Raw genomic sequence first — 13836 nt, forward strand, 5'->3', positions numbered from 1 at the left:
CCTTCACCCGCATCAAGAGGCTCTTTAGTTCCTCTTCACTTTCTGCCATGAGAGTGGTATCATCTGCATATCTGAGGTTGTTGATATTTCTCCCAGCAATCTTAATTCCAACTGGTGATTCATCTAGCCCCACCTTTCTCATGATGTGCTCTGCATATAAGTTAAATAGGCAGGGCGAGAGTATACAGCCTTGCCAAACTCCTTTCTCAATTTTGAACCAATCTGTGGTTCCGTGTCCAGTTCTCAACTGTTGCTTCTTGACCTGCATATAGGTTTCTCAAGAGAAGAATAAGATGGACTGGTACTCCCATCTGTTTAAGAACTTGCCACAATTTGTTGTGATCCACACAAAGGCTTTAGCATAGTCAATGAAGCAGATGTTTTTCTGGAACTCCCTAGCCATGATCCAGCCTATGTTGGCAATTTGATCTCTCGTTCCTCTGCCTCTTCGAAACCCTGCCTGTACTTCTGGTAGTTCTCAGTCCACATACTGCTTGGAGGATTTTGAGCATAATTTTGTATGGGAGGATGTGGAATGCACATGCCTTTAGTCAAATTAGGCAAAGCAATATGTGAAAGGATGGCCATCTTTCCCTCTTGCACCTCAAAACAGCAAAAGTGGATAGTGGGGATGATCCTGGCAGAGCTTCATTCTGCTGCACCTTACTTGGGAAAGGCCCATAAAAATGCCGTGCTTTCCCGCCAACACCACAACCATCCTCTGGTGGCAGATGGAGCACATTCTGCTGCATCTCCCCCAGAAGACCAACAAAATGTGCCCTCCTTGCTTTCTTTGCTGGCCACTACTGGAGTTTGAGAACAAGCTTGTGCTGCCACATGCTAGCCCTTCAAACGTCACATGTTCCATTGTGTTCCACGTGTTCCATTAAAGCCTCAAGCAAGGCTTGGAGAGGCATTGCATGGTGGATAACTGTGCCATTACTAGGTGCTGGCTCTTCGAATCCCAAGTGGGCTTGAGGAGGTGGCATGTGGTGGCCTGAAAGCTGAAAGGGTTTTCTGGGTACTTTGGGTGGCTGTTCTTCGAGCCATTTTGCCAGAGCTTCACACTTAAGTGCCACTCTTGTCAAACAGCTCTGCAGGCTTTGGGTTTCACGTAGCCCTGTTGTGTCATCTGAAGTCATAGCTATAAAGAAGCATGTTGAGTGAACCCAGTCATGATCTGTTCTTCATTCAACACAGGAACCAAATTAACAACTAAGCTCTGCACATCTCTGTAACCCAAAATGACCATTCACGTGACCAGAACATTGCTCCCTCTCAGATATTCAGTTGCTTGTTTTGGCACAGGGCAGTCTCAAGCAGGATGTGAATGAGATGCTTATGATGTTTGTGGCCATGAAACTAACAGAATTACATTGATCCTCCTAATCATATAAATTCTGCTTGTTATCCCTTTAATCCACATATTTTGTTTTTTCTTTTCCATTATATCTTCAAATTTAGTATATTATCTCTACATCCACCTTTTTTCTTTAGTCCACCTTTGGAATCTTTAGTCCAACTGCCCGGGCCCAATTCAAGGTGTTGATTATGACCTATAAAGCCCTAAACGGCTTGGGTCCTGGCTACCTGAACGAGCGCTTACGTCCGTTTATGCCTGACCGCCCTTTGAGATCTGCAGGAGAGGCCCTTCTCCGGGAACCCTCCATGAAAGAAATTAGGAGAGTAAGTACTCAGAGGAGGGCTTTCTCTGTGGTGGCGCCCAACCTATGGAATTCACTCCCCAAAGAGGTCCGCCTGGCACCGTCGTTACTGGTTTTTCGGCGCCAGGTAAAGACCTTTTTATTTAAACATCATTTTAATTGTTAAAACATATGATCTAGCCAGGGCAACTTCTTCTTCCTTCTCTTTTCTCCTCCTATATTTTTATTTACTTATTTTATACTGATAATTTTAATTTTATATTTGTAACTCAGTGTATTTTTTGTATTTTTGTATTTAATGGTAATTTAGTATGTTCTATTGTATTTCAATGTATTTTATTGTGTTGTAAGCCACCCCGAGGTTTCGGCAAGGGGCGGCATAGAAATGTAATAATAATAATAATAATAATAATAATAATAATAATAATAATAGAATCACATTGTCCTCACTCTTAAAAGTGAGAAAATGCTTTCCAAGTTATCTCTACCTCTTTGTATATGCAAACCTGCCCTAGTTTTTTTTCATTTTTGTTAAGTAACATACTACTATGTTAAGTATTTTCTGTTTCAGTGCATTATACTTTAATAACAACAGTACATGAACCACCATTATAAAACATATGAATATGTTATGGGCCAATGCTTATTTTAAGGTGCAAGACCCTCAGTTCCTTATTCCTATGTACTGGTTTGGAACATTGTATATGGAAATGTCTTATACAAAACCATAGTGGGATTGCAAATCACATTGGTTCATTTCATATGTTACCATATTCCTATGGTAGGAGCAAAGGGCATGGGGTGGACTAAAGTCTTATTTTGGGATGCAAAATTTTCACTTCTTTATTCATAGATATATTAGCAATTGACTTCAAAGGTGGGAAGTGAGTTGCACAGAAATGAAACTGAGTAAACCCAGAGAAACAGACATCTTTTACAAGTTTCCAGCCCCTACTTGAATATGGAAATGATATTTCCATACCTTCACAATCCAAAATAACTTTTCAGGCCACCCCAAGCCATGCATCCATACCAGTATGATTCTGTCCCCTACAAGTTGCCCAAACATTGACTTTGGCTCAAAGTTTCATTTTTGCACATGATTCAATATTTGATTCTCCAAGTCAACACTAAAGTAGACTTAGGAGAACTGTACCTCAAATTAGATTTGGGTTAGCCTAAATCAGACTGGAGGGACTGCAGGTGGCGCAGTGGTTTAAACCGCTGTGCTGCTGGGCTGGTTGATCAAAAAGTCACCGGTTCGAATCTGCACAACGGGGTGAGTTCCCGTTGTTCCATCCCAGCTCCTGCCAACCTTGCAGTTCAAAAGCATGCAAGTAGATAAAAAGGTACCACTTCGGTGGGCAGGTAACAGCATTCTGTGCACTTCAGTGTCTAGTCATGCCGGCCACATGTCCACGGAGATTGTTCGCAGACGAACGCTGGCTCCCTCGGCTAGAAAACGGAGATGAGCACCGCCCCCCAGAGTCAGGCATGACTGGACTTAATGTCAAGGGGAAACCTTTACCTTTACCTTTTTAAATCAGACTGGAATTGTGTTCTCTACAAGATACTTGAGTGCTGAGTCCAGCTCAAAGCTTTGCTTTTCTACAAATGATGCTCTCTTGCCAATCATTACAATATACTTACAAATAAGAAACTGGAGATTTGCAACCCAGAAATTAGCCTTAGGTCATCCCAGATCATACATTTCTGGTGCTGGAAAACCATCTGTGAGATGCTATTGCCTCATGCCTGGTTCCAAACTTCATTTTTGTGCAATGTACTTTAAAACATTATACCACTACGCCAATTATAGTGAAGTGTCCTAGTATTTTTCTAGTTCCTTCACTGCTGCCCTTCCAAACCTCAGCCTTCTAATTTCTTGGCTGCAGTCTTCCTTTGAACTTATGGCTGAGCCAAGGTATGCAATATATTTCACAATTTCAATTTTACCATTACTGAAAGTGAAGTTCCAGCCAACCCCAAACCGACACTCCTATTACTGGGACAACATCCCTTACCAGATGCTACAAGATTGCCTATAGTTCAGAATTTTCTTTCAGCTCTTAATATGATATTGCTGAGCTAACATATGGGAATAAGAGCCAGGGAAATTTCTACTAATACAAGGTTATACACCAGCCGCTAAAAAAAAATCCTACAGGATGTGCAAGTTTTACGTCTAATTTAAAGTTCACTTTTAGACCAAGGCTGGTGCCAAGGAATACATCCCAGTTGGGAGAACACAGATCAGACCCACTTCCCCTCTTCAGCTTCCTGACCTGGTAGTTAACCCTTCTCTCCTAGCTTGGTGAATGGGGCTGTTGAGAAAGTGGAGCTGCCTTCAGGCTGTTCCTGATTCAGGCTGTGGAAATGGAGGAACAGACTTCAGTCTCCTCTGTTCTGGGTTGCACCCTGTCACCCTCTCAGGCATGCAGGGCATACCATGAGCTTTTCAGTAGCTACTGCCTGGCTTCCCAAGTCTTGTGTTGCACACTAATTGTAAGGAACTAGTTTGCCCCACTGCTGTTTTAGTCCTAGAGTGTATCTCCCTTCTGACTGCATGGAATGCCATGCATTATCAGAGAAGACCATGGACCATTCCGTCTTTTCTACAGGGATCTCAGAGCCATGCTTTTTTGCTTCACTACAACAGTGTAAAGTAGGTTTGGCTGAGAGTCAGTGAGCTGCTCATGGCCATGCTGTTAGATGGATAGCTTAGGAGACACTGAACTTAGCTTAAGCTTGTAGCTTAAGTGCATGCCTGGCACTAGCAACTAAACTACAGTGGTTCTCAACAAAGAAAGAAGGCAGCAAGACAGGTATAAGACATACAGGTGAGAAAATCCGGCCTAGCATTCTGATCCTGGCCATTTATGCAAGCAAACTTGTCTGGCACATTGGAAATATATTTTGATGATACCAGTTACGGATGGCTGATGACATCACCCTTTTTCCAACAATTAGTTCATCCCATTCAAAGCATTAGGTTGATGGCCCAGCAAGTCCAGCTGCAGAACTTAATCTGCTGTGCATCTACTCAGAGCTGCTTTACCTCATGCAGTCTCAGAATTAGGAACGAATATATTCATTGACCAACATGAGTCTCTTCTAGGGATGGTTATTTATTTATTAAATTTGTATGAGAGCCGCCTGTTAGCATCATGCTCCTTGTGGGGCCATTACATTAAATGTTGTTGGCAAAAGCCACAACAAACTCAAATGTGTCTAGATGTCTAAGTATCCAAGCTGCGGGTTCCACAGCAGAATGCTTTTCCTGAGCTGTATGGATTCTGTGGAGTTGTTGATCGCGTTTTAAATTTTATGTAATTTTATATAAAGGAAACACCAATCAGAAATGCTCATTTCCCCATATTTTGGGAAATGCACATTTCACAACACCCAATTTGCATAAATGTGTATGAATGCAGTTTTGCCAATGTCCAATTGTGCCAGCAAGTGGACAGCAGAACAAAAGGTACCTGACAATCCATGAAATGTGCAGAATGGGTTTCACAGCATCTGTACATCCCTGGTTTAATCTGAAAACTGCAGGCAGGGAACTACCTCAGGGAAACAAGCCACATCTGAGCAACAGCTTAGGTTTGGCATCTTTAGCCAAGATGCACTGTTCTGAATTTTGATTCCTTCTCCATAGTTTGTAGGTTTTTGCATTATTTTATTTTGTGCAGTTCTGTTTAACAATTCATGGCTGAAATGGGAGGATTGGGTAAAGCAGCGCCTTTCGTTGGGATCTACGTTGCCATAAGCCGCTTGAGTCACATACTCCCCCACTCCTGGATCTGCGGGGCTTTACAGGATCTGCCCTTCTTGGCTGTTCTTCCATGACAAAATTAGCTGCTATGGGATAGGTCCACAACCCTGCCTCAGCTGGAAAGCAAACATGTTATGAAACTCTTTCCACAGCAGGAAAAATGAACAAGCTTTAGCTGCAGATGAGGGGAAAATCTACAGGGCACAAGCTAGCTGAGAAAAGCACTTTCAGTTCTGTTTTAATAATGAAAGCATAAACAAATTTCAGCTTAACTCTCCCATTGACTGTGGGATTTCAATGTGCTAGTCTGTTCTCAGATTGCACCCTTCATACCCAATGTGCTTGAACCCACAAAAAAGATGGAGGGAGAAATGGGAAAATAAGTTGCATTAAAAGAAGTTGCAATGGAAGGTCCATATATTTGTATGTATGTATGTATGTGGCTAAATAAATCAGTCCAGGGGCTTTTGGCTTTACAGAATGAGCACTGATGTAATTTTATAGAAAGCAGACAGGCTGGAATCTTAGAATGCAACTGATGCTCCGCTTTGTCCCCATTCTGGGTGTGCTTTGATATGCTTTTCTCCCCAGCAGGATGTATGGAAATATTCCATGCTTTCTAAAAATACATGGGTTTATAAGACCATCTAGCAGATGTTCCAAGACTTTTTAAATGACAGCTGAGTTAAAGTTGCAAAAGCCTGTTCCTTCAAAGGAAGACTTATCAATAAATTATCAGCCTTCCTCTTGGTCGATTTTGGTCACAACATGGCATTATAAGAAGAAGAATCACACACTCTGGTTCTCGGTGTCTTGTCCATTATGGAAATAAGTAAATTTCAGGCTGCAGGATCTTATACTAAAAAGAGAAAAAGAGAATATATTAGTGGCATAATGGTCCCCTTCCATCTTCTTAACAGATGACATTGGGCATTCTTCCTAATCCAAGGTTCCCCCCACCCTGAGATATTTATAACCACTAACAAAAGAGCTAAACCAACACAGAGAAGGCCAGGCTCAAAGGAGTCCCCAAATTAGGGGAGATGTAATCGCTCCAGGGAAGATGATTTTCTGCCATCTGAAAGGGGGGTTTGTTTTCAGAGGGAGCCTTTCCTTCCATCCACTCAGTGACAGTGCACAATGTGTCCTCAGCTTACTTTTGTTTTAACCCTAGTGCACCACCAAATATTAAGCTCCAAGTATGCAAGCATGCAAGCTGGCACCTCTTCTCATTTCTGCTTCTGCCTTCCAGAACCCTGTGCATTTCACCCAGAAAAAGAGACTGATCTGATAAGCCACCTTTTATGTTCTGACCAGATATGGAAGTAAGGCATTGCTTTTTGTCCTCCAAGGTATTCATAGGGGCAAGCTGACCAATGAGACATTCTTTCAGTTTGCAATCTTCATTTTGAATGTAGGTCTCTCTGTACTGGGGACCTAGTGGTCACAATAGCTGGCCTCTTTCTTCTGCTTTTCTGTTATCTCTTCTTCCATATTCAGCTTTTTTAAAAACTCCTACCCTGATGAAGAGTTCAACAAAAGGCAAAAACCTGCATAAACCTGGCATCTGTACAGCTCCTTTCATTTCCCTTAAGGGGATTTTTTATTTGTTTTCTGCTGCTTAGTTGTCTGTCTGCATCCCTGCAAAGTTTCCCCCAGCATGGCTCTAGAGTAGGGGTCCTCAAACTTTTTCAACAGGGGGCCAGTTCACTGTCCCTCAGACTGTTGTGGGGAGGGGGGTGGACTATAGTTTGAAAAAAATTGAATGAATTCCTATTCACACTGCACATTAAAAAATAATTAAATTTTAAAATTAATTAAAATTAAAATAAATTTTAAAAATTAATTAACATTTAAAAATTAATTAAAAATTTAAAAAAGTTTGCTCACTTGCTCAGAGAAGGTGATGGTGGAGGATCCCTGCGACTTTCTCTGAGTAAGCTTTCTCCGCTGCGTCTTTCTCCAGGTAAGCTGCTCCGCTTCAGCCTGTCCGCTGCAGGCTTAGCAAGGCAGTGGCAGTGGCAGTGGCAGTGGCTTGCTCACTCGAAGAAGGCTGCGCGGTCTGGCCGCCTCTGGGCTCGCATAATTAAAAACAGATTTTTTAAGTTATTTTGTTCTTACCTTCAATCCTTTCTTTAGTTTCTTCGTCTCTTTTCCACCTGCCTCTCTTCTGTTTCCCGCTCCATATTCCCGCTCTGTATATGCATGCAATGTGGGGGTGCGCGGGGAGAGCTGGCACATGTGCAGCTGAGCTGTTGCAATTCGGCACACGTGCCAGCTCTCTGCTCAGTTTCTGAGCATGCCTGTGCCAGCTCAGAGCTTTTGGACTCGCTCGGAGATCGTTTTCTACCTCTGAGGCAGGCCAAATAAATGAGCATGATGAGCCGCATTCAGCCCAAGGGCCATAGTTTGAGGACCCATGCTCTACAGCTTTGTGAGGGAAAATAGCTGAGAATGCCCAGAGGCTAATCTCAGCTATAAATGACTTCCTTTTACATTTTAAAGAAATGGCAACATGGGACAGCTTATTGCCTAACTTTTGGGTTGAGGGACATACCAGCAGAGAAGGTACTAGTCTTAAACTTTATTTATTGATTTATGCATTTACTTAGTTGTTGTACTGCACAATAGTTAAGGCTCTCTGCAGAAAAAGCTGCAGAAAAGCAGAGGAGTCCAAAATGTTTTCTGCTGGCAGTTGGCAGTGCTGCTTGGATTCAAGGATTCCACAAACAGAAATGCCTCTGGACAGAGGGATAGAAAAGCCTGGGCCTAGTGAACTGGAAAGGGGCATCCACTAATGAAGTTGCCAGAATGCATGCATACTCATGTGTGCTGCTTTGCGAGGGAAGGGGAACCTCAAAACTTCCCACTCCATGGCTTGACATCCAAGGACCACCCTGGTTTCGTTGACACTGCTTTATTTGAGGAATTAGCTGATAGCCAGGAATTGACGCAGTTCAAAGTTAAAGGAGACGGCCTTCTGGCCTTGGCAGGAGGGCTAAACCAGCATGTCCAAGCATACGCCCTGGGTGCGGTCTAGAACAGGGAGTGTCGCCTCCCCGGGGTCCCTGTTGCGTCCTTTCCACTCCCAAATAGATGGGCAGCCTGTCCTCCTTTTTACCCCGCTGTCTCCTTACTCACGCGGAGAACATCGGGGGATTCGCCGCTGGGCTCCGCAGCCGCTCTGGTACGTGTCTCGGCAAATGCACGGGAGAAAGAACTGCCCAGACTCCACAGTCTCCTCCTGTGAGGCCAGCGCTGGCTCTTGCCGCCCGGTGCCCTCACCGTCTTTCCGGCTTGGGGGCGCAACATCAGCCCCAGCTGCACAGCTAGTTCCCACTGCCTGCGTGCCGCTCCTACTGCTTGTGTCTGTGCTCGCGTCTCTCGTTCCGCTCCCTTCTCCTGCCTGGCCTTTCCTCCCACGCTCCCTCACGCAGGTATTGCTCATTGAGCGCAATCCGCGGCACGAGCCGGAGGATTTGTCTAGTTGCAGCCAGGCGCCTTCCGAGGAGTCCCTCCCTGCGAGCAGGAATCCCTTTCTCTTATCTGCTCCCTGGACGCCGAGTGGGAGATGATCTCTCACATCATGTTTAAGAGGAATGATTCCCCACATCTTCACTCCCATAGCACCCGTTACTTCGAGCTACATCTTTTGCAGTGTACACCGCCATGCAAACCATCAGATGTTCGCTTTTGTGACATCGACAAATGTATAGGTTTGTGCTCCAATGCCATGGCTTGTTCCTCGTTCTCTAACTCCTCTCTTTTCTGCCAGCCTGCTTTACTAAAGAAGCCACACCTTGTGAATGTTCCAAAAAAACATGCAGCAATGCTATTTGTTTTTCGAGGCCAAGCAGAAACATTTCTGGCATTTGTAAGTTGTTTTTAAGATACAGAAGAATTAAGTTGGGAAATGTTTTCGTTTTTAATCTTCCATGGGTTGGAAGGCCAGCTGTTACACAAACTGGCTGGGGAGAATGACCACATAGGCCAGATCTTCAGCTGCTGTATCTTGGCCTAACTCCACTTATCTCAGGGTAAGTGTGCAGATTTGAACATCTTAAGGCTAGTTGTATGTTCAGGCAAAACGTGCCAGATTAAATTTAAGAAAGGAATAACCAAAAACTCTGTAAATCAGTTTGAAGCCTTAATTGTAAACTGTTGGCAGGACTTGAAATGTCTACAAAATAGATGATTAGATATACAAGCTGCTAAACTAATGTAATGTTGCAAAGTGTATAATAATACTGGTGCTGCATATGAGTATGCTAGCTAAAGATGGCTAGACCTTTTCACTTAGATTATAATATCTTTATTCATGAGCAAAGCTGGAGCCGGGGGTCAGACTAGATGGCCCGGAAGACCCCTTCTGACTCGCTCTGTTTCTATATTCTATTCCTATTCTTCTTTCATATTTGCTTCTATATTGCATATATATTTACTCATTTTCTGGCAGGTGTCTGGTATGAGTTTTGAATGCTATTTTGTGGAAACATTAGATAACTCTGATGCTTCTTTCTTGCAAGCTTGTTTTTATTTGTTTATGGCATGGGTAGACAAACTTGCTGAACCTGCGGGCACAACCAGCAATTTGCTAAACTGCCCAGGACACCACCACAAAATGGTGACCATGGGAGGCATGGCTAGTCACAAAGGACAAGTAACTTGTAAGAAAGGCTGAGTCCAAGTAAGATGAGGGGTCTGAGTTCCAACAAACTAACCAATGCTTTGGAACCCATAATTTCTGCTCCAGCAGGAAGCTACTTCAGAAAGGGCACATCTCTTTCGCCCACCACTCTTCTGCATGCTAATGCATTCCCTCTGAACTCAGCTCAAGTATTTTCTTCAAGGGTGCATCCTCTTGTGAATAGCCTGTACTGACTGAAAGTGTGTTTTTAGCAGAGATTGTTTTCTAGGCTTACCAGAGTACACTCCAGCATGCTGAGGCTTATTTCCCTACAAATGTACCTGGGAATGAGGAGCTAGTCAACCTGTTCAGATTAAATGGCTCAAATTCTGATATTTCCTCTTAACCAGTTTGCTGATCAGGCTGTTAATTATCTACTTTATTTATTTATTTATTTGATCTGGATGTGTAAGTAGGTATCCTAGAGTGTTTTTTTTTTTTTCAAATTCTCAGCCAGCTTGCTAAAAGATCAGTTCATGTGTGTGGATCCAGAACAGCAATTCACATGCAACACTGATAATCGATTAAACAGTGTGTTGGTCTTGAAAATAATGACTTGTATGAACAGAGTCAGAGCCTGGGAGAGGACGTGCTCAGGGAGCAGCCAGATGTTTTAGCTTACTTGGCATTAAACAGGGCCAAGGATGGTGTCACCCAAATAACCCCTGGAAGCTGTTTAGCAGAAAGTTACACAGCTCATAAATTCTGCCTCAGAATGCTGACACAAAGCACCAGCTTTCCTGGTGAGCGTGGGGAAAGGCGTTAATCATGTAATCAGTGTGCAAGCACTGTCTTTAGCTTTTAAGATGAGGGAATAGTTCAGAGTTCTTAAAGCAGCTGACAAGATTTAATCTTCTACTACAGTCTGCCACCAAGAAGTCATTCATTCTCCCAGGTAAGGGCATTTTAAATTCAGTGCATGCTTCTTTAATGACAGTACGGTCCAGTCCAGGTATATCCAAAATCATGAACTACAGTACTACATGCCGTAATGTTTACTTCCTAGCAGACGTATATAATAAGTATATAATAAGTAGTAAACCCCACTGAACTGAATGGGACATATGTCAGGATAAACAAGGATAAACAAGCTGAAACTCAACTGAAACAAAGCAGAAGACTCCAGTCCCAGGGATGCCTATTCAGAAGGAAGGGCCAGTGGGGCTTATTCTCCCATCAATGTGGCTGGCATTGTAGCCTAAGAACATCAGTGCCTTTGCACCCTGTCTTTCCTTTCCTACCTGCTATCTCCATTTCTGCCAAAATCTAGGCTCCTTGGGACATTGATTTTTATTTATGTTGTGTATGACCATTTGTAACCAGCTATGCCCACTGATGGCGTAATCCCATTCATGGAATCTTCTTACTGGCCTTTTGGTCTGTTTTTGATAACACCCCCAAAGCTGTTACCCAGATACCTATGTTTGTTATTAGCAGTGGCTGGAAGGCTTATAGCAGCCCTCCGCAATCTGGTGTCCTTCAGAGGTGTAGGGCTACAACAACCTTCACCCTGGGCCAGCATACCCAAGGAAGGCCAGTTTATGCATGTTACCAGAGGGCAAAAACACATCAGGCTGTGGATGGCTTGCTTTTGAAAACCTGAGAAGTGGCCCTTGGTGAGAAAGTGAATACAACTTCATTGATTACTAAGAGAGATGATTAAGGAAGAGTTCTTCTTGGAAATCTGGTTCCCCTTCATTACATGCATAACTGAAGTGTCTGCATCAGCATCTACTGAGTGCTTAGTCTCACTTCTGGGATGGTATTAGAACTAGTAAAACAAACCATTGAAAACTGATCATTGTGCAGCTGTGACAGAAATAAAGACTTTATGTCAAGGAACAATGCTTCTGAACAATGAACAGAGGCCATGAACAATGGTGTAAAATGGACAGCATATGTTGCTTCCATCTGGTGTTTTTTATATCATTCCTGTCTCTTTCTACTTCAGAAATAAAATAACAACACAGTTCAGTTTGTAAGACATTTCTTTAGTTATCATTTTAAACATATACCCCTCAGATGAATTTAGCCATATTTCCTTGTCCCTTGATATTTTGTACTAAAACAGTAGATTTGCATCTTTCCTTCAAACACCTATTATTTGGTGGCTTGCTGGCTTTGGTTTAGGGTTTTCCCCCGTTCTAAAAGACTAAAATGGTTCTCTTAAAGAGTTACTGGCACAAAAAGCCAGTGTGGAGTAGCCAAAAAAAAAAAATGGTTTCAAGGCTAGTGAGAGGCCAAGTATGATTGCCTTTCATTTTTGGCTGGGTGAATGTTATTTCCTTGACTGGTGTAAGAATACTCAGGATTTTAGATTGTACACAATAAGGAAATAGATCTGAGCATGAAGAAAATATTTAAAAAGTAGAAGGCCAGATACTGAAGATGAAGCTTAAATACTTTGGCCACCTAATGAGAAGGAAGGACTCACTGGAGAAGAGCCTAATGCTGGGAACAATCAACAGCAAAAGAAAGGGACAGCAGAGGATGAAGTGGCTAGATGGAGTCACTGAAGCAGTCTGTGTGAGCTTAAGTGGACTCTGGAGGATGGTGGAGTACAGGAAAGCCTGGAGGAATGTTGTCCATGGGGCCGTGATGGGTCAGACGTGTGTGACTAGCAACAACAACAACATAGAGATCAGAGCACTGGATTAGGCCTGGGAAGAGCCACATTCAAATCCAAGCTCAGCTTTGAAGTTCTCTGGGTAATCTTGGGTCAGTCATAGATGGATAAAGGGATGGGGAGTCAGCCAAGAAGCTTGCACTCCTTTGAAAAAAACTGGGATATAAATGTAATATTTTAAAAGGAAAAAATGAACGCCCATGGAATATAAATACCAATTAAGTTGTGCAGCAGTCTGATTCTATTCCATTCTCTTTGAGAGTGTCAAAAGCCATGTGGAAAACCTCATTTGCTTGAACTTCTAAAAAGCTTTTGACAAAGTCCCTTACCAGGACTCCAGAGGAAACAGAAGTCATGAGATAAGAAGAAAGGTCTTTGGTAACTGGTTCAACAACATGAAAACAGAGAGGGAGTAATTTCCTTCAAGAAAGATATATGAAAACTGGGCTCCCACACAAGGGTTTGTAGTGGGACCAGTATTTTTGAAAAATATTTCATAAATAATTTGGAGTTGGAATGAGCAGTGAAGAGGCCAAATCTGCTAGTGACTGCTATTTAGGAAGTTTAGAACAAAAAGGGATAGCAAAGAACTCCAAAAAGGGTTCTCTCACCTGTGGAAATGGCCATCAAAAATGCAAATGTGATTCAGTGTAAGTAAATATAAAGTGAGGCACCTTGTGGCACAAACTTTCTATTTCACATCTAGACTGATGGGGTCTGAATGGCAGTGCCTGACCAGGAAAGGACTGTTGTACCCTCGGTGTTACAGACGAGGCCAGAGACCGGATGGTAAAATAAAGAGGAGATTTATTCCTGCAGCAGGGACCACATTCATAGGGGAATGCGGTGCTTGAACAGAGTTGGAAGGAGATCTTTATACCTTCACAATCCGCTTTCGGCAAATGGGGAACAATACAATCAGTTTTTTGACAAAAATGAGAACAATGGCGACAATGGGGAGTTACAGAATCACATAAGCAGTTGAGCAAGCAATATGCAACCCCAATGCTAGTAGTCCTCCTGGGAAACTCCATGCTGATTTTGGCCTCCCTTTGGCTGCAAAGAACTCAGAGCCAGCCAG

The sequence above is a fragment of the Varanus komodoensis genome, unplaced genomic scaffold (assembly GCF_004798865.1).
Source record: "Varanus komodoensis strain SLA01 unplaced genomic scaffold, ASM479886v1 scaffold23, whole genome shotgun sequence".
Taxonomy (NCBI): domain Eukaryota; kingdom Metazoa; phylum Chordata; class Lepidosauria; order Squamata; family Varanidae; genus Varanus; species Varanus komodoensis.